Below are 21627 nucleotides of genomic sequence, written 5' to 3'. Positions count from 1 at the left end.
ATATTTTGAATTTTAATTTATGGAAATGAAAATAGAGTTCCCATCAAGAACACTGAATCCCCTTCGTTCAAGTATGGGTTAGGTGGCTTTGGGTCAGACTGAGAAATCTGTAGAAATTGTTCAACACTAACCCTTAGAATTTATTATCCAAATCTCTAAACCCGATATTAAATCCCATGAATCAGAGTTACACATTGTACTGCGATGGAATAATGGGCACTGGGTTTACCCTTTTACCTTAAACAACTAAAAAGAAAGAAACAAAGGGCAAAAGTAGTGAATGGAAGGCTCATTCATCTCTTCTAAAGTAAATTTTAATTATCTATTATTATCTAAGTGATTATATATTTTTTCAAATTGATGCTTTGTAGAATTATAATTTCTGTTATTATTTTATAAATAAATTCTATTAAAATATTTTTAAAAAGAAAACATTTAAAAGCATAAAACTAAAAAAAAAAAAAAATCACCCAAATCCCTAATGTTACTTTTTCCTCTGTTTTGGAAAAAAAAAAAAAAAGTAAATTGAGGAAGGAAAACTCAGGAAAATAACATTTGAAAGAGTGCTTGGGATTTAAGAAAGGTAAATGATTATTTTTATTTAAACCACCTTTCTAAAATATCTAGTTTTGCAATTAATGTGTTAATTAGCTCTGGTCCTAGGGATGAAAAAAATCTAAAATATTTGTCTATATAAAATGTGACTTCAAAAAAATTTGTAAGCTTTTGGTTAAATCAAGTTGAGCTTTTAATGGGCAAATGCTGTTCTTCATCTCCCTTCTTTGTGCATCCTGTGGTGAGAGGACCACTGCCTTCTTAACTCTCTGCCCCCTTAACTGCTGAGGGGCTGAGTCACTTCCGGCTCTTCGTTTCCCGCATGACCCTATATACCATTCTCTGTCTCTAGCTCTGATCTTCATCTTCATCTTGACTATACATCTTTGTTTCCAATTGGCTTTCATTATCTCTTATACTATGTCACCACTACCTCAAACCCCAAAAGTATACAAAATGCCTTTATTTCCAACCGTGTTCCTCTACTTGAATTTCCTCCTTGACTGGTATTATTACCAGCTTCCCAGTCATTCTGTTAAGAAGTACTGGTGCCTCCCTTTATTTCTCATATTCAATTATATATTAAGTAATATTTTTAATCTATCTACAAAAGTCTTTAAAATATCTTCCTTCATTTTCATGCCCACTGGAACTTGTACAATTCAGGTTTTTACATTTCCTTACCTGGATTAATTACAGTACTCCCTACTTTTCCACCTGCCAATACACTTTTTCCTATTCAAGAAATCCTTCACGCTGATGCTTGAGGTTTTGTTTTGTTTTGTTTTTGGCAATTTATCATGCTATATTTAACTTTAATTAGGTACAAAGACTTTTTCAATCATGTTACCTAGAGATCGTTTTACCCACTGCTCTGTTTGGCTGCCAGTCTCTTGTCTTTCTCTTCAGCAATGGTGAGAGTCTCTTGCCACCAGAAAGAAAAATCCACGGTTTGTTGCCTTTGCCAATAATGAAAATGCTGGAGAGCTGGGTGGCAAAGTGGTTGCATTTGGCATCTTTCACATGAACCACATCAAAAGACCCAGGGTGTCTCTCTCTGTTGGTGATCACACTGATTCTTTCCAAGTTAGCACCTTGGTCACCATACACAGGTTACCAGTGTCAAACTTGATGATATCAGTAATTTTTTCAGTCTCCAAATCAATCTGCATGATGTCATTTGCTTTGATGAGGGGATCAGAGTAGCAGATGGTGTGAGCATCATGAGTCACCAGATAAGGGATTCCTTAAATTCTCACAAAGATCTTTCTTACTTTGCACAACGTGCACTTGACCTCCTTAGGTGTAATACAATAAACAGCAAAGTGACCTTTGGTGTCACAGATCAGATGGAAATTCTCTTTAGCCCAGTTAATGCTGACGAAATCTGTAAAACCAGCAGGGTAGGTTACGTCAGTCTGGACCTTGACATCAATCTTGATAAATTACTGCATGCAGACCTTCTCTGCTTCATTTCTTGTTAGGACATAGTGCAGTCTATTCCTTAGGTAAATGATGAGAGGGAGACATTCTTTCAGCAGATGGATAAGGAGCAAACACACCCATTTGTTTCTCCAGCATCCAATGCTTTGGAGCTGCTGCGTGCTTCAGATGCTTCTTGGGAGAACTGTACAGCAATGCTGGGCATGTAAAGAGCGATGCTTGAGTTTTATTCCTAAATTTTAGCTTCGTTTTGTAGCTTGTTCATATAAAAGCTGCAATAACTCATTACTGCCTGCAGATTATAGTCTGCCTTCTTTGCTAGGTGTTTCTAACCCTCCCCAGTCTCACAAACCTTCATTCATAGTTTATTCCCAAGCTCCAACCTTTCATATGTATTTTCACTTTTCACGTATTTTTCCTTTTTTTTGTGAAGACTCTTTCATAGCACCTTTGAAAACCGAAACCATTTTCGAAATTGTGCAGAAATGCTCATTTTTGGTGAATGTTAACTAGATTTAATCTCACCTTGCTTGCCCCTGAAATAGCCCTTTGCCTGCCCATCTGTCCTAATACTCATGCAGTGCTCGGTGCAAAATATGCTTGTGCTTACAGATGGCCTGCACATTCTTAGAAGTAGAGACTGTCTAACACATCGTTGTAACTCTAACAGTACTTAGTATATGGCTGTGCATGGAAAAGCAAGGTTCACTATGCCACCCTCAGTCTAACACAGTTCACAAAGCCAAATAGCGCTCACGCTATTTACTGAGACCTTTGTGTTAGTCTGTCTCAGGTACACAGATGGGATTTGTGGCTAAACTAGCTGTATACTAACTGCTTACCACACCAGATTTTCTTTTAAGTACATGAACTCCATCAGTATACATAACAATATTAATATGCCGATGAAAATGATAGTTGATACGTCATGTATAGAGCCCATGGCATACTTAAAGTTCACTATCTCAGTTGATTCTTTTGAGGAAGAAACATCATTCTCATTTTCTAGATGAAGAGACTAAAGCTAACACACTAGACCACGTACATGACATGGTCTAGTGGGAACCACACTCGAATCAAGGCTCCTCTTTCTACTCCCTTGTATTTTGCTTTGATTTCACGGTATAGCATTTGGGATGATGAGAAATCGTTTCATAATAGTTTTCTTTAGGTTCCTCCTTTGAAGAGTTTTGTGAGACGTTCCGTAAATCCTAGAATAATGGCAATCTTCTAGGTTTTGCCATTTCGTGAATCTGTGTACTTTTTGCCTAATGGTGTATTTATAGATCCCTGTCTATTGGCGATGATGGGTATTATTTAACATTACACAAAGTCCTGTATAGAGAAAGGACTTCTCAAATCATAGTCTTCAAAGATTTGAATTATTTTTAGAAAACAAGATACCTTTGTAGCTTCTTAGGCTGTCAAGGTACACAGAAAAATCTTTTCTTCATAGGTTCTGTTAAAACACAGCTCTTGGCTTTCTGAGTTACTGAGGTCCATAATTATAATGTTTGGAAAGGTTAGCAAGATTCTAAATCATGCATATGGCCAACTGAAGGAATCTATTTAATTTCATCAGGATTTAAAATATAACCAAGGAGAGAGTGCTTTGAAAATAAGCATAAAAGAAACTTGTAGAATAGATCCATCTGGTTCTTAATGACAGAAACCCAACTCGATTACAGGTTTATGAAATGAAAAAGTCCAAGAATAGAGCAGCTTTTAGTCACTGGGCAGACAAGCAGATAATGGCATCCATCAGAACTCTTGTCTCCCTATCTCTCGGCTCTACATTTTCCTGCACTGGCCTCATTCCTGGTCTGGTTCTCTAAGCTTAATGTGGTTACCATCAACACAAGGCTTACACCCTACCAGATTAGCATACCAGCAGAAAGAGATTATCTCTCTTATAATAATAGTTCTAGCAGATGTCTTGGGAGTGGATTTTATTGGTCTGAGTAAGTCACATGCCCATCTCCAAATCAGTTTCTGTGGACAGCAGGATGGAATGCCCTGACTAGCCACATTTGGATCATATGCTCGCCCATCTGTGGACAAGGGTTGGGGTCAACTTCAGTGCAACCTGATTGATTGACTATGAGAGGGAGAGAGAGAGATGGTTTCCTAGGAGAAAATTAAGGTGTCATTAATGGCAGAAAGGCAAGTGGTCCTGGACAGGAAAAAAAAAATAGAGGAATACTATAACTTCTTAATTATCAACTCTCATAATCCAAAATGTGGAAATTTAGTGAAGGCCTATGTTTTAATAGTCTTTATAGAGAAAATGTCTATTTTAAAAATTAGTGTCATAAGTAAAATTACAAACATATTTTTCATCTACCTAACAGAAGAAACTTTTAAAATAATGTTCATAAATTGTCCTCAGTCCTTGATATTAATTAATTCACTCATTCTAGAAATTCCTTTTGAGAGTTTAGCCAGGCATTGTGCTAAATGCTACAAGTGCAGACTCTTTAAGCTGAGGTTACAGACTTCTTGGTTGACAGTTATTTCTCACACATTAAAGCTATTGAAGTAAGAGCTCTGCTTGAGAATGTGGATAGAATTTCAGTCATGTCTTATACTACAGGGTAATGCAACTTAATTCCTTTAAAAAGTGTCTTGTAAAAAGTTTTTTTTAACAGCATTTTTCATTGATTCATCCTGGCTTTGCTTTTAATTAAGCCACGCTAGTAATTTGACTAAACGATGCATTTCTTTAGCATCTTATGTGTGAGGTGTCCAAGATGACAATATAAAAAAGCAAAAAAAAAAAAAAAATCTTCACATCATTTATGCTTCTTTCATTATGATGAAACTATGATAGACGTATGATCACACCATCTAATGTACCTGATCTTTTTGATGATCAGTCTTTAGTCTGTGGTGAATCCTTTTATTTTTGAACCCGTTATACCGAAATAAAGACAGTCTTTCTTGTTTCAATTACATTGAATATTCATCCTATTTATTAAAGGATGATTATGTAACATTTAGATGAAGGGTCCAATCCATAAAATACCTGTCACAGTTGAAAAACATGTACGTGGATAAGCATAATGCATTCATTTATAGGCTCCGGATCCGCTATCCCTCCAGGAATGTTATAAACCCGCATGGTGTCCCTGGGCGTCGGGGTTGGCCACAGCATCTGTGGCTGCAGAAGCCAGTGTGGCCCAGGAGCTCCCCGCTGGCTGCACATCTGAACAGTTTCAAGAGTACAAGTTTCCCCATCAAAGGTTTGGAATAAATTACACTAAAAAATTGGCTCCAGAAAGAGTTATTTTGGATAGGACAAGGTGAAGTTCTCATGAGGTGTGTGAAATGAATCCCTTCTGTGCAGCGGGTGTCTGTGGGAGAGGTGGTGGGGTGGTTAAAGGCTGTGGGGGAAGTGAGGGAATCTAACCCCCCACACACTTGGGCAGAAATGCCAAATCTACTGACTGGACAAGGGTTTTGAAAATTCAGTTTCTTAATAAATGGCTTTATAACTTACTATGAACACATATCTTATGAAATAGTAATCTTTTTCCTGATACTTTTTAAAAAGAATATATTTTACTCCCAGTGGAGTGCTGGAGCCAGTTCGTACAAGCTTATGAGAACTGATTGGTAAAGTTTTAAGAATTTTGTGAGCCAGTTGTTAAACACCCCCACTATTAAAAATTAGATTCTATAAGCTTACAATTATATAAGTCATATTACGAACACAGGTAACAAATACCCTAAACTCACCACTCTCTAAATATTTTACTGCATTTTAATACGATGTGTGTTGCTGGGGTGATTCGCTTTCGTCCTATGTGTCCGGTGGACAGACCATATAACGACACGCTGCTGTGGATATCCTCACAAACCCCCTTCCGTGACCGCACATTGGTAGTTTGAAATCAGCATGATGGGAGTATTTACATCTCAGAAATCGGCTACAAATCAAGGCTTGGTGTACCATTTTGTTGATTATCTAGACTTAAGAAAGTAATGGAGAAAATGTTAATAATGTATATTAAATTTAAATGTGTATTGTGCTTATAGTCATTGCATTGTGAGTCGCCCGCAAAATTGAGGAAACATCCTTCCATATTCAAAAACTAGTATCTGATTCAGCAAAGAAGTTGCTTCCATCATCCATGAACAAGTGTTATTCTGACATATGTCTTTGTTGTTTATTTCTCTTTAACACTGATGAAAATATTAACAAATGTTCATGTGGGAATTATACTTGTTTGATAATTGCCTCCATAGGTTAGCTAAGGATACAGGAATTCGATAAAAATCAAGGAAAATGTTCTATGAGATATCAATTGAATATACAGAATTTATAATACAGAGCTTTGCATATTTTATTATATTTATAAATTGTAGTCATGCATTCTTTATATCAGTAAAATTTATGTTAAACTTATGAATAAGTTTCCTCCCCTGGAAGCTGCTTGTTAAACTTCTAAGAAATACCACTGCCCATTAATGAAGTTGAGTTTCCTACTCCTGCTTGGAGTTGGTCTCTCTTTCCCCAGAGCTAAAGTCTTTTTTTTGTGTGTTAAATACTGGAGAAGGAGCTATGGCACAAGTGAAGGACAAAAGTACTTGGCCTGCTTGAGATAGCTGTTGGGATCCCAACAAAACCAACCAGAGCTTTGACAGAAGAAAAGAAGAAATAGGCAGTCTTTCTTGCTATCCCTCCCCAGACCTTAAATGTGGACCTGACTGATTAAAAAAACTACACGTGAAAAACAAAAGATTCAGTTATTTACTTGGACTTCCTTCTCATGGCGTTCATTCTGTTTCTCTAGTACTCTGAACCCAAGGAGCCATAATCCATCTCCCAATATGTGTTTCAGGCCTCTTTAGTCAGATAACCTATTATCCTTCTTTCTTTTTTGTGTGCCCCACCCCCAGCCTAATGGCCTAGTATTTGTTAATGCCATAGCTCTGGCCTACAGAATGTTTGTCTGATGACCTCCACCACTCCTCACTCCCGCCACCCAAGAGGGCTATCTGGAAGCCTCATGGTGGGAATTGATACTTTCAAAGGCAGGAGCCCATTTGATCAGTGGCTTTGCCAGGGGCAGTAACCCCAGGGACAGTGGCAGGGAAAGGAAGAACATAGTGATGCCACATGGTAGCCGAGATGCTTTGCTAGTTTGTGACCTATTTGAGGTGCATCTTGTATTAGACTAACTATCAGAGTGGAACTTAGTGTTTAGAGAAAAACAGGACTTAATATTTTGTTCTCCCAGGACATGTTCCAGCATTCGCAGACTTTGCAAAATGGTCTCACCCTGATAATAGCATCCTGCTAACAAATCCTGCCAGAGGGGAGACTTTCTGGGCCAATGGAAAAAGATTTTGAGTCAGAGTACCTGTTTCTACTCCCAGTTCTGCTACTGGGAGCCCTTTGGCCTTAGACAGGTTATTCTACTTCTCTGAGACTTGGTTTTCTATACAGCGATTCAGTTTCCAGTAGTAAAGGTCTCTTCTCATTATGTTATCTTATGACTCTTTGTCCTTTGTTTTACAATTGGAGTAGAGGAAGCACGCATCTTTGGTCAGAAAGTTAAGGGCAGAGTATAGCATATTGGTCATATCACTTCTTTGAATCCCAGGCCCCAAATCCTTTATGGCAGTAGGAATAAATCATAAATAATTCCAGGCTACTACTCCCAGATTTCTTAGAAGGATCAGAGCACTGACATTCTTTGGCAGATGAAAAAAGAAATTCAATTATCTGGAATGCAAAGAAAAAAGGATATTTTCTCTTGTTGAAAATCTTTCTAAAAGGCAGTAGCAGTTTTTCTTACTTTAATAAGAACAGAGAACATAACAATATTTCTTCCTTTATCACAGCTCTGTTCTGCTTCAGAATTAAGATTCTGAATATGAATGATCATTATGCATTCAGTATTGTATGCTCTGCTTATAGAAGATTTAAGAGATTGACCTGAATGTATACGGTCTTAGGTGTACATGGAGACATTTTTATCAGCTATACCTGTGGTCTCTGTGAGTACATAAAGTTTAAATCTTTCTCATAAAAGTGAGGTGACAAGAAAGTTCTAAATATTTCTTTGGGTGGTGGTTGTAATGTTCTATTTTGTTGAATTCTGGATAATTAAGGCTCTAAGATGTTTAAAGAATACAGGCACATAAAACATTTGTACTGTGTTCTGAGTATCAGGGACTACAGTTGTTTTTTATAAGACTGTTGCTCATAAGCAAATGTTTTCAAATTCTGATATGTAAGGAACAATATGCCACATCAACCCAATCCTCCCTGTGCAGGAGCTTCTTCCTCAGAATGGGATGTAGGGGGTGGCCTTAGTTTTGTTCTATTTAATTAAAATTACTGATTTGAGCACCATCTCTGTGTTCTCAATCTCAGCCCCCGATGAGATTCCAGGATTCAGGTATAAGACATGTTCCCCACCCAGACTGTGATCAATTTCCAAGGCAATGGAAGAGAAAGAAAGGGTGAGAAAAATGACCAAGAAAGAAAGAAAGAAGGAAAGAGGTAGAACAGCAAAAGAGTAGGTAGGATTAGTCGTGAAGAGCAGCAGATGACGATTCAAACCTGCAGAAGAACGAGGGCATCTGCCTTTTCACTTTTAGAGTATCGAAGGTGGAGAGTTTCCTCTAATGGGAATTGTACACTCTGAGTGTCAAAACTGTGGCATGTAGTTCATCCACGGGGCTGCTTTGACTCAAGATCTTCCTGATTAGTGTCAAAAGTATATCATAAAACCCTCTTTCTATCACAACACTGTTTCAATCATGCAAAGATTGGTGTCAAAAAAAAAGAAAGTAGATTTTAAGCCTGAGCTACCTGTTCGAAATAATTCAGAGTTGAACAAGTTTTTTGATGACCCTGGGTGTTGGGGGGTTTTGTGTGTTTCTAGGTAACAAATGTAACCAACAGTCTTCATTCCCAACCAGCCAATCAGCTGACCAACCAAAAAACTCCCTCAAATCTCCCTCCCCAACTCGCAGCTGCACCCCTGGCAAATATAAAACGTTTTTTTCTTGTGTTGATCTTTAGATACAGCCATATCCTGATTATTTCTGTGTGGCTTATTCATTTCATCAATTAACCAGATAGTTTACTGCCTCTCTTGCCTACCTATTAGCATCCTTGCAAATAATGAGAAAAGTGGGTCTCAAACTAATTTATTTGGCTACACATTAACAGTATTAATGGAGAGAGAAGGTTGAAAATAATGGATAAAATGAAGATTTTACATTATTCTTGCATTTCAGTTGTTTATGCCAGTCCTAACCCATGTTTCTATGGGTATTTGAAAAGTAATTTTCATTTCTGTATTTAAAAATTTTAAGACCAGTACTGTCAAATGGCCAAGACCTACCCTTGCAAGGTAATAATGCTGATGTGCTGTTCCTCCTGGCTTCATTCTAGGTAAATAAATCAATAATAACTCTTTTGAGCCTTTCACCTTTCTTTTATTTCCACTGTGGAAAAGTTGAGGTGGAAATATATCTGTCTATCTATATCATGGGTGTTTTTTGTGAAAAGGGTAATGGAATACAGAATGCCATACATGGGTTATTCCCGCTATGAATTAGTCTCTTTTATCTGTCTCTGACCAAAACAGATGTTGGCAGCCTTTCTAGTCCAGCTCTCTGAGTCAGACTAAGACTATCAGTTCCGCTTAGAAAAGCTGCAGGGAAATGATTTAACTCTTTCAATAGATCCTTACTAGTTTTTCCTTTGGTTCCTTTATATTATAAACTACAAATAAAATTAGAATGCATTTCTAAGCAACAGTGAAAGAAAAATAGCAATATTAAAAATACATCAATACAACTCTAGAGAGAAGTGAATTTTTATTCAAGGACTTTCAAGAATTCTGACATTGAAAAGACATCTTTGCTTGAGGAGGCAGCTGAATGTGTCTCCAACTTATAGTCAAAGTTCATTTGCATAGAATACCAAAAGAGTCTGGATTTTTGTTTAATTCAGAAAAAAAAAGAGTGTCTATCAGAATGTGGCAGGATGCATCCTGCTAGGATTCTATTCTGTAGAAACTGACCGTTTAAAAAAGTCATTCTATGATTGGTTCCACAATAAATCTCTTGTACCAGGATTCTGCAACAGAATGTAAATTAAAGGAATGTGAAAATGGAGGAACAGTGGAAAGAAAGGCACAGAGGATGAGAAAGGAAGGGGAGGTTATAGAAAAAAATCCTAATAAACACAACATTCCAAGAATTTATCATGGGAAGAAAGCTTCTTTAGATTTTAGGTAAAAAATGGGTTTTTTTTTAAGTTACTGAATAAAAACTTTAGACATTTTCCAAACCATGTAAAGGGAAAAGGAAAATAAATGATTTCTTAGACTGCGGGTAGTTTCAAGTAGTTTATCTCACTTAATTCTCACAATTATCCTATAAAGTGAGTATTTCTATCATTATTGTTTATATAGTATTCATACCAGGACACCTGTGATTAGACTCCCAGATAACTGATTTTATGGAAGAATGTCTCTACCGGCACATTCCCTCTCTCTGCTAACCCTTCTAGGAATATGGGAAATACAGGGAAGGGAGATCCTCTGACTTTCTTACCTGAATTCTTCTAACAAAGCCATCGAACGATAAATATAACTAAGGATGCAATTTAATTTAATCTTTTCAGCAGCCTACAAGATAGAAGTTGCATTTTTTTTTTCTCATTTTCAGAAACCAAGCCTGAAGACATTGTTAGTCATCTTATATCACACAGCCAGTAAGTGGTAGAACTTGGTATTTTTTATTCCAGAGCTTGAATTCCTAACTATCTCATCTCAAAGCTCCGCTCTATTGGATATTGTCCTTCACTGCATTCATGACTACTAAAGACGTGGGCCAGGCTTCCATTCCCTTGTCCAGTAACCTCATCTCAGAACGCTGAGGGTGGAGGCTCTCCACCATAGCACTTGTCACTAGCGGATGTGCCATGTGGCACAAGAAGCTTCACAGAGAAGTATTTCTTGCGCCATGCAGCATTTTCTGTTTGTGACCTGCTGATAATGAAAGGGCCTAAAACAGGGATATTAAACACTAGAGGAACTCCCGGATGGCAGAAGTTCACTGACTTGCCCAGGTCACGCAATGTGCGTGATTTCAAAGCCCATGTGCTCTTCTACATCACATAAAAATAAAGACTCAACTAGAATAAGGACTCCTGGTTCCCCAAGAATTGACTAGAAAGGAAAAAAGTTAGAGATCTTTAGGTGAGGTAGTTAGTGGTGATGGAAGGAGAAAGCAATGAGTCTTCTAGATTCTCAACTAAGAGTATATCGAGTGCTTCTAAGAGTACAGAGGAGGCTGGAGGGATCTGTAGAGTTATGGCCACATTACTATCCATATGGTCAGTACCTTCCTGGTGGTGCTGAAAACCCTACAGTGATGAGCAGTTATCACACAGTTATTACAAAGATTGTTATATGTTATATTGGCCCTTATGTCACATTTGTTAGATGTCATATTTGGCCATTAAAATGGCCAAAAGTAATGATGGCCTTAGGAGTAATTCTAGTCTATAAATGTCATTTTGGCTGTGCGATAGTTGGGGGGTGAAATCGGTATCAGGAGGGCATAATTAGAGACACCAGATGTAAAAATATGTATCCGAAGTGGGAGCTAATTAGTCACAGTGACCCAGATTTGGGTCAGGGTAGTATCAAAATTTGAGATTTGTAATTTGTAAAAGAAATACATTCTTCAGCCTCTTTCCATTGTACTGAAGGGCTGGGCTCTTTGCTTAGTACAGCATGTATTGGATCTGTCAGAGTGCTTTCAGTCAGAATATATTCAGTGAGAATATATTCTATGAGGTGAGAGTTCTGCCCACTCTCTTTTGAGCAGGCTGCGTGTCCAATACAGTTGTGTTGGCCCTTCAGGCAATTTGGATAACATCTGTTCTACCAAGCACCCTGACAAACCTCCGTGTTGGGGATGTTGTCACAGAGCAAATGGCTGCACATTTGTCACTAGATTGTTCTTTGTGTATAGTCTTCTCTCATTCCTGTGGCTGATAGCAAAGAAAGCATCAGAGCAGCCACTTCCTGGTGACTGTACTAAAATTTAAATTTCTTAAAGTCATGCTTCTGATTTTTGTTTTTCAGAATTTCTCCTTCTTCTTTCCACAAGTGAGCACCTGTCCTGTTCTTGGAGCTGGGATTCAGCAGTGAATGAGACAGGCAAATTCTCTGTTCTCAAGGTGTTTGCACTCTGTGGGGGAATAGAAAATAACAAAATAATTTTCAAAGCAAACAAAATAAAGAAATGTTCTAGCAAGTGCTTGGGGATCTACCTCAGAGGCTTGGTCCGGGAAGGCTTCTTTCAGGAGCCAATGTTGAGGCTGAGACCAGAATGACCAGACAGAGTTGGCCAGGAGAAGACCTGGCAGTGTACCACGAGCTAAGAGAACAAACACAAAGTCCTAAGAGGAGGACAGGCTGGCAGATTTCAGTAGCAGGATGGAGTGTGGGCTCAGGAACATGGTGGAGGAAGGTAGGAATCGAGGTCAGAGAGCAGGCAGAGCACAGATTGTGTGAGACGCTGGAGGCCCAAGAAAAGGACTTTGGGTTTTGTTCTCAGCATTTTAAGAAACCACCGGAGACCTTTGAATGTGGGAATAGGATGATTTGATTAATATTTTAAGAAGAGCACTACAGCTGTTGGTGTGTGAGGGAGTACAAATGGAAACAGGCGACTAGATGGAAGTCATTCAGGTGAGAGGGCCATGGCTCAGACCAGGGTGATAGCAGTGTTTAGATGTGAGATTCAAGAGACAAGGTACTGAGACGGGCAGAGTCAGGAGGATCACTTTCAAAGACAAGGTGAGGCTAAAATGCGCAGCTCTATTCCGGTCACAAAAGTCTTGAGATGCCTACTAGATATACGAGTATATATCTGGTGAAGTCAGAAGTTGCTTATATGTGTTTGGTGCTCAGGGCTGGAAATACAACTGGATTCCTTTACAAATCTGAGGCTACCTCAGTTATAGTAAAAAAAAGAAATCATTTCAAAATCTAGATGGATCCTAGAAAATAAAAACTTGGGAAATGGCATTTTTGGAAAAGGAGAGTAGTTACATTATTTTCATTGCAGTTTATTGCATAAACGTATGAAGCATATATAATCTGTACTATGTAAGCACAGATTACAAAAGATCAATGAGACCTAGTACCTAGGCCCAAGGAACTCACAGCCTAGTGAACAACACACACACACACACACACACACACACACACACACGAACACTTGTGGTGAGCTACTTCTTTGCCCTGCACTGAAGAGAAGCCTTCCAATAGGTGTGCATGTCATTTTTTTGGACACTGAATGAGGAAGAGATCCTGTGTCTGATCTTTCAGGTCACTAGACTCAGCCCTGGTGTTGGAGAGGTCACCTGCTGGAGGCAGATCACTTTCGAGTGCTAACATGTGTGCAAAGAGAGTGGGAAATGTGTGTCTGTATAGAGGACCAGAGGAGTCCCTAAGAGAACACAAATCTTGTGCTGGGGCGAGGAGAATACTTCACGCAGAGGTCACGTGTGAGGTGCTTCTTCAGTGAAGAGCAGGTTTTTGCCAAGGGACAAGGGAGGAGTGGAAAGGCTGTTTCTGTCGAAGGAGTTTTTCAGAGTAAAAGTGTGTCCTGGAGAAAGTCAGCCAAAACATTTTCATCTTTGAACTCACTGCCCTGTTGAGTACACAGATCACACAGATCCAGGCAATCTTTGCTACGTTAGTCAGATTCTTCTCTTACTTTGAAACCCGCCAGTGTCAGGCTTCCAATGTTTTATACGTGCATTAAAAATCCCAGATCATTGCATTTACCTTACCTGTGGTGACATGAAACACATTTTCATTTAAAGCTTTGACTGGAGAGTTTTCTTCCATCATAGAATTAACAAAAACTGTGCATAAGTGGATTATTGCAGCATAACTATAACCTTTTATGTCAAAAAAATCCAAAATGATAATTATATGTAATTACGGCAGTGTAAACCTCAGTCAGTTCACCTTCTCACCTAAAGTGAGTCCATCTGAGAGTCCTGCACTGCAGACTGCTGCTCCTTAGATTTTAAACAGATTGGTGTTCTCCTCACTTCTTTAAAATGCTTTTCAGTCACTTCTTGGATATAGTTTGTAATTACTGCCTCTTCCCAGTATACCCCTTAATGCCAATTTCTTCCTCTTTATTTTAATGACTCAACACAGATGTTGGATTAAAAACCAAAAGAGTTTACTCCAAACGGGGCTTTCTTACTATTGATAGTAAAATGTTTGCAAATCACTGCCCCAGAATTATTCCAGATCTCCTAGGAATTGCATGGAACAACAAGATCACAGCCAACAGACAGGTTGGTTTGTAGGAAAGCACCAACCTTAGTCTAATTAGTCTCTAGAATTTTGTCCGTTTGTGATGGATTCAGTCATAGAAGTTTCTCAGAGGCAGCAAAGAATTAATTTTTATTCCCTTTCCTAGGTGAACAGAAGATGAAAGTTGACCTTGTGCTGCAAACTTTAAGCAAACTTTAAGCATGCCTCCTGACCATGATTGTGTAAAACGATTACTGAAAAAAATAAGTGACTTTCCATGAGCAAATACGCAAACTTTCTGATTTCTCAAGCTGCTAAAAAGGGTTGTGAAGAGTAAGTCAGAGCAAAGAGCGAGGCGCATTCCGAGTGGACAGCACATGTCGTTTGTCTCTTTCCTCTCACTCGGAAGCCTTAGTGGGGCTGTTTTAACGTGATGCTCCTGATTCAAAATCTTTCCAAATTAAGTCAGCAATTTCAGCTATTGGTGTCTTACAAGGCGTCAGTATCACCAGCGACCCACACGATCATTTACTGCGGTGATCTAAATACCAAATCTTGGAGGTGGGGTTAGCATTGTGCTCAGCGGGTCATCTCCTTACGTAAGTGTCCTGACCCAGTTTGATAGAAAGAGGGTTAGGACATACAGTTTTCAGAGTTATGCTCTGTTTGACAATTCAGTAGATTCTTGGGAGTCTCACAAAGGTTCTAGGGCAAGATTTTGATGAATCTCCAAAAGCAACAGGTTTCTATGGCACCCTGACTTTGTCTGCATTAAATTAAAGTAACTGAATTAAAAATTTATTCCTCACTTTATTGCCTTTTTAAATAAAGAAACAATTTTTTAAACAGTGATTAAATAGAGATGCGGCTTACACTAATAGAGGATTCTAAAGCTAGACAGTGGATGGAGTGACCATATGTTTCTATTTGCCCAAGACAGACTCAGTTTATGCCTATTGTTCTGTTGCAATTACTAATAGCACCTTCTTTTACTCTCAGAAGTTTTCCAGTATATAAAGTTACTCAGTTGTCCATAGGATAGCCCACCATGTCCCATCATTCACTACGTGATCTTTCAAGAACTCCAGCCTGTAGTCAGCCAGCAGAATTACAAATGATTATATGGCAAATATCATTGACGTTATTCCTCAAGGGTCTACTATGACTAGATAAATCTGCAAATGTCAAGGATTTCCAGGATTTAAACACCCACTGAGCCACATCTGTCTACCACTAAGCAGCTCCCTCTCAGAAGAGATCCTGCAGTCTTTCAGCAGGCAAGACTCCCACTTCGTTCAGAAGATTTCACCAGTGTTTGAGGTTACTTCCTATCACCAAGTTTTTACGGCATCAGGACCTAGCCTGAGTAGTTCTTTTTTCTACCCACAAGCTGTATTGTTACTCGATGTGCTTCTTTAAACAAAGAATATGTAACTCATTAAATGCCTTCAAGAAAAGGGAGATGTAAGGATCTAATTTTATTGACTGACATGGACAGTAGAGACACACAGAGCCTGCTCACATCCTTTGTGAAGTTTGGATTCAGAGACACTTCTTCATTCCCCTCCTGCCATATAAAGAGACGCCATCACACATGTTTATTGACTGGTGGATAGCAAAGGTCTGTTGGCCATATGCATGCAAGTAAAACAATATAGACCCGACAGGAGATGCTTCTTGTGAGCTGCATTTAGGAAAAATTCTTCTATCCAGAGCTGGTGTGGTTACATTGTTGATATCAAATCAGCTGGCTTCAAAGAACTAATGAGTCATCTTGTATATTCAGTTTATTCTCTAAGAAGGGCGATGTTCACACCAACTCTGAAACACTATCTCAATCAACAACAAAAACAGACCAACTCTGAAGGATAAAATTTTCACTCCCTCTTAGTAACAAATTTCATTCTACCCAACATCTCACCTCAATTTCATCCTCAAACTTCTTAATCTTAATGGAAATGGAACGAGTGCTTACAGTTAATGTAATACTAACAAAACAACAGCAACAACAAACACACAGAACTTACTATGTGCCAGGCACTGGTTTGAGCATTTTACACATAGTAATATCATCCTCCAAAAAACTTAATAAGGTGGGCACCATTATTGTTGTTATTTTACAGAAAACTGAGACTCAGAGTATGACTCCAGAGTGCCCGCACTGTTTGCTGCCCTGCCTCTCATATACTTGCAATATTCTAGAAAGCAATCAGGGATTTGTAGCTCTCAAGAAACATCTCTCAAGTTCAATGTTGCTTTGCTTGCGTGCATGTTGTTGACAAATCCTTGTCATCCACCTGTCAGTAACCATCCCTCTTTTAAGAACAGAGTCACATCTCTACCCTCAGCTTTCTTTTCTTAAAGCACAATATATTGTGAGGGCACTTTTATATTGAGTACTGTTTTCCAAACATTTAATCATTTTGGTGGTTCTCTCCAAGTGCTCCAGAATATGCTTCACCTGATACCTTTGGCCCCATCCCACTTCAGCCTCACGGGCTGAATGAAGAAGGAGAGGGTTCTTGTTTTCTTTAGGGATAAACAGGGGAATAGAAACAGACTCTGCCAGAATCCCCAAAACCATAGCCCATTTAACCAAGAGAGTAAGGCAACCACAATTCCTTAATTCCTTTCTCTGACCAATGGAAGATAAGGCACTTAGTTCTACATGAAGAGAGGTACATACAAACACAATGATAGTCCTAGTTAAAAAATTACCTTTGGTCACTCAGATAAGTATGCTGGTGGGAAAAACATGAATGCATGTACCTTAAACAAATAAACAGATAAAGGAGAAACCATGTCATGACTCTAACCAGCTGCCACACTATTTCGAAGCCTCTCCTGCCTTTGGTAAATGTTGTGAGATAATTGACGGTTGTATTTTTTTCTTGTTTCTTGTGGTATTGTGGTCTTCCTCCTTGGAGGATAGTCATCCTTTTAAGTGGGATCCAACAACCTTCCCAAAGGTTGGAATTCAAAATTGAGCCAAAACTACTTTGAAATGATATTTAATATCAGGTTGTCAGGGTTTTGGAGTATGAAGGTGTTTGTATTAGGAGATTACTTGCTAGTTACATTATTTGATTTCATATAAATTTCATGTCCATTTATGTGATACTTTAAATAACTTTCACACAGACTGCACTCAATAGATGTCCGTAAAATGTTAATTTTTCATTCTACTATGATACATTAATTTATCTTTCAGCCTTGATTAAAAATGCCATCTGGTATCCTCAAATTCACACTTTATGTTTGGTCTATGTTGTCATATGAGATGTAAACATGAACAAACGACAGCTTTCATGGTGCTGAATTTGAGGTGACTATCTCTAAAGACCAGCACTTCTCAAGGTGGGATGTGTGTCCCTTTGCTGGGTCACAGTATGGTATTAGGTGGTATACAATGACTGTTTAAAAACACTTTTATTAGCTATGTATTTATTTAACATGTATTAGAGGAACTATTTGCAGCATACCAACCCTGTCATTTCATGGATATTATTTCTTCAAATGAGGCTGAAAACAAAAAGTAGACTCAAAGGAAACATTTATTGAAGTGTATATGCCTATGGACCAATATGGCAAGACTTTTGAAGGAGAGTCATGAATGTATGATGTTTGGGACACATCAATATAGGGCATCTGATACCCAAGGGCTCTGTTTTTCTTGGTCTATTGATGATGGTAGATAACTATCAATTGTCTTCTTGCTCCTGTTTTGTTATCTTCTAGATTTGTCTTCAAGCTTCAAATTTTCATGCCTATTCCTGGCTCCTGGTCTTGTTCTCCTCTGCCTTTCAAATGCCCTTTCCAATCCTCTACAACTTTTTAATTTCCTCTTGTTGAAGACCCATTTCAGGTTATATCTTCTATAAAGCCATTTTCACCCATGTGGTCACAAAGCACCTGGTTTTTCTGTTACACTGACTCACATGCTTTCTTTTCTCCTTGGCATAGTGCTGCTCCTAGCTTTCTAACTTATGTGATATGCTGGGTGCCAAGTAGCCTCGGTTTCCACGGGATGATCAGTTTGGGAGAGGGCAAAGGCAAAACCAATTCAAGCAAGTCACAGATCAAAGTAGGTTCAGAATTTGTTATTAGCTCTGCTCATAAATATTCTTCTAAGTTGACCTGCTATCCATCAGGCCAGTCTAAGAAAGCTCACATTCTTACATATTACGAATTTTATCATCAATCATCCAGAAACAATAGTGCTCAATTTTAGGTGGCTTGCTTCTTCATTAATCAAAATTCCGATTTCATTTATTTTTTTGGATTCTGGATTTAGATCAACTTATGAACTCAAAGGATATATGTATTTTAAATTTTGATGTTTTGCCAAATTGTCCTAAAAAAAATTGCATAATTTATCTTCCACCACACACTTGCTGACATGCTTGCTTTAATTTTAGATGTGTAGGTTAAAAAAGAAGACTTCATCCTTGTGTTAATTTGCATCTTTAAAATTAATAGTGATATTTATATTTTTAAATTATGAGTGACATATATAAAATTGAGAGAAGCTTTACATGTTTCTCCTTTGCTTATTTTTCTTTTTATCTTTTTTCTTCTTCCTTTCTTCCTTACCTCTCTCCCTCTTTCTTTCTACAGATTTTTGAATCGTTAGAAAGCAATATGTATTGTGAAAGTTTTATTCAAGTTAGTCTTTTTACTTATATTGTAGTATTTTTTGTTACAGAGTTTTAAATTTCGAGACAAATTCAACAGGTCAGTCTCTTCTTGTGTAGTTTCTGGGTTTTATGGTTTCCTTAAAAATATTTTCCCCACAAATATTTTTTAAATCCACCCATTTTAAAATTCAGATTTCTAATTTTCAAAAAGATTTTCTATATTTGTCCTATTTATGACATGATAATGGAACAAGCAGCCTTACTCCACTCAGAGAGCAAGGAAAGACCCTGTTTCTGGCCTACCGGGGAGGCCTCGTGCCTCCCTCATCCCTTGTCAGTCTATGCACCTTTTAGCTTTGACCTCTCTACTTTACTTGTTTGGATGGCTAGTTGGAACCCACTTGTTGGAGCTATGGACCTCATTCTAGTGTAATACAGACTGTTGAGTAAATGCATCACAGGGCCTATATTAAAGAGAACTGCATCTGGAACAAAGTGGAGGTTATGTAATTGTACTATTCCAAGTGCTGAGTTGGAATTGCCTTTTTCATAGTTTAAGAATAGTTAAGTAGTTGAGGCTGCTGACAATGAGGATACTATCAGTTTCTAAAATTCTAACAAGATACCAAGAAATATACACTTAGCTTTACTCTATTTTACAATATTTGAAAAGTTTCGATGGTAAGCAATTCCTTTAAAAAAGTTGCCATTCTCTATGTGGGATATAAGATGCTTAAAGTTTGAACTGTGGCCTTTTGAACCATAATAAGAAGCTTTGCTAGAGGTACCTTGAATGTGTCCTCACACTATCAGGAGTTACTCTCCTCTTTAGTTTTTGTGCATTTCCTCATGGTCTCTTCCCTCCTTGTGGAATGCCACCATGTGACAGTCATACACAGTTGTATCTGGTTTTGTGGGATTTTTTCACATTTATCACAAAACAAGTTAATCATTGATAAACTACTTTAGACGTATGTTTTATTTTCCATTAGGTCTGGTTCTTTTTGCTAAAGAGTAAACTAGTTTTTGTTAGGTAGAGAGAGGTCTTAGGCTATTTGTGTAAGTCTAGAGGTATTATAATAAGCCACTAAAAACCTATGCCTCTGTTTTCTTTCAAGATCATTCAAATCCAGCCATAAGAAATAAAACTAATGTATGAAGACCTCACTAGGAAATTCCATATTATGTTGAAAAAAAAAAATTCACTGTAATAGTTAATAGCATTCATGGCAGGGAAATTGGTTATGCTTAATTTAAACATTTTATGCTCTATTTTAAATTTATCATCTCTTACCATATTCTCAAATGAAATTTGGGGGTGGGGGTGGGGCAGGAGGGGACTAGACTCCATTATTTGAGATCATTTGTCACAGGCTTGGAGCATTTATAAAGTCTTGTCAATTGGTGTGCTGGAGCAGGGGCCACGAACGTGTGCATATTTTCTCAGTTCTGTGTTCAGTGACCTCATGTTGAAAGACTGAAATTGGCTGTAAGGGGAGTACTTGAATAATAAAATTTGGCAAATACTATACGCATCATGGCTTTATTTTCCAGAGAGCTATTTTACCAGCACATCTCACTGGTTTCCATCTACATGCATTTTACAAAGGGAAGTGAATAAACAGGCTATTACTTGAATAATTCACTTTCTGTGTCGATATTACTGAATATCTCAGGGATTAAGTAGCTAAAAAGTCAACAGTTTGGCTTTAATTATAGAATGAGTACCCAATTCTTGACTTAGCAAGTGTGACTTAGCAATAAAATTTTAACTGGAAAAAGCCGCAAAAGTTTTGTAGGCCTGTCTCCTATTTTATGAACAACCCATATTAAAGAATAGCTATTACTTTTGTCTGCCTTGAAACTCTTCTCTTTTTTTTTCAGACAATAGCATCTTGATTTTTCCTTGGCAACTCTCAGTCTACATGGTTTAAGAGAGAGAGGGGTGTTGACTCCGTGTACACCCTCCTCTCTTGTCCTCAGGGTGTGCATGTGACCTAGATCTGGCCAGAGAGAGTGCTACGTGTCCGTGACCACCAAGATTTGTGTGGGGGGCAGAAGGGGGACCATGTGACTTGGTTTTGGCTATTGCAATTGCTGCTTTCCCATGGCCATACCAATAGGATCAGGGGAGGTACTTGACCCAAGCTAGATGAATTCCAGCAATTGCTGGTGCTGTCAAGAAAGAGGGAACTCTTTCCACTCTTGTTGCTCAGCTGGTGTGGCACAAGACTGAAGCTTACCATCTTTGCCACTATCCCTGGGATAACGTGCCTAAGTCTGAAGCCAACACAAAGGCAGGCAGAACCGAGTGATAGTGATTCCTGATGATATCATTCCAACTTCTGGATTCATCTGTGTTGAATCCAGCATTACACTGAACCAATTCAATTCCTTTTCAGTTAAACCATTTAAATTAGTTTTTGTCACTTGCTCTTGAGAGCTGTCACTAATATAATTCCTTTCTATAATAACTCTAATAAATATTTAGTAGCCAAATCTTGAATACATCTAGAGATAGAGCCCTCGCTGTTTTGCGAAGCAGTTCATTTCCTTTCTGATGATTCTGAATATTAGAGAATTTTACAGTGATACCAAATTTATCTCTCATTGGTCCTCTTTGTGTTATCAAAGGCAACGCTTTTAAGTGTACATCTTTATCTGCCTTC

At 38.1% G+C, this 21627-nt stretch overlaps 1 pseudogene; it reads right to left on the bottom strand.

Annotated features, from left to right (window-relative positions):
- Window positions 1–1417: 1417 nt before the first annotated feature.
- On the bottom strand, window positions 1418–2184 carry LOC107511539 (annotated as a pseudogene).
- Between the last annotated feature and the right edge of the window lie 19443 nt (window positions 2185–21627).

This window comes from Rousettus aegyptiacus, unplaced genomic scaffold, assembly GCF_014176215.1.
Source record: "Rousettus aegyptiacus isolate mRouAeg1 unplaced genomic scaffold, mRouAeg1.p scaffold_m13_p_10, whole genome shotgun sequence".
NCBI classification, from domain to species: Eukaryota; Metazoa; Chordata; class Mammalia; order Chiroptera; family Pteropodidae; genus Rousettus; species Rousettus aegyptiacus.
This window is presented reverse-complemented; position numbering and strand designations above follow the sequence as displayed.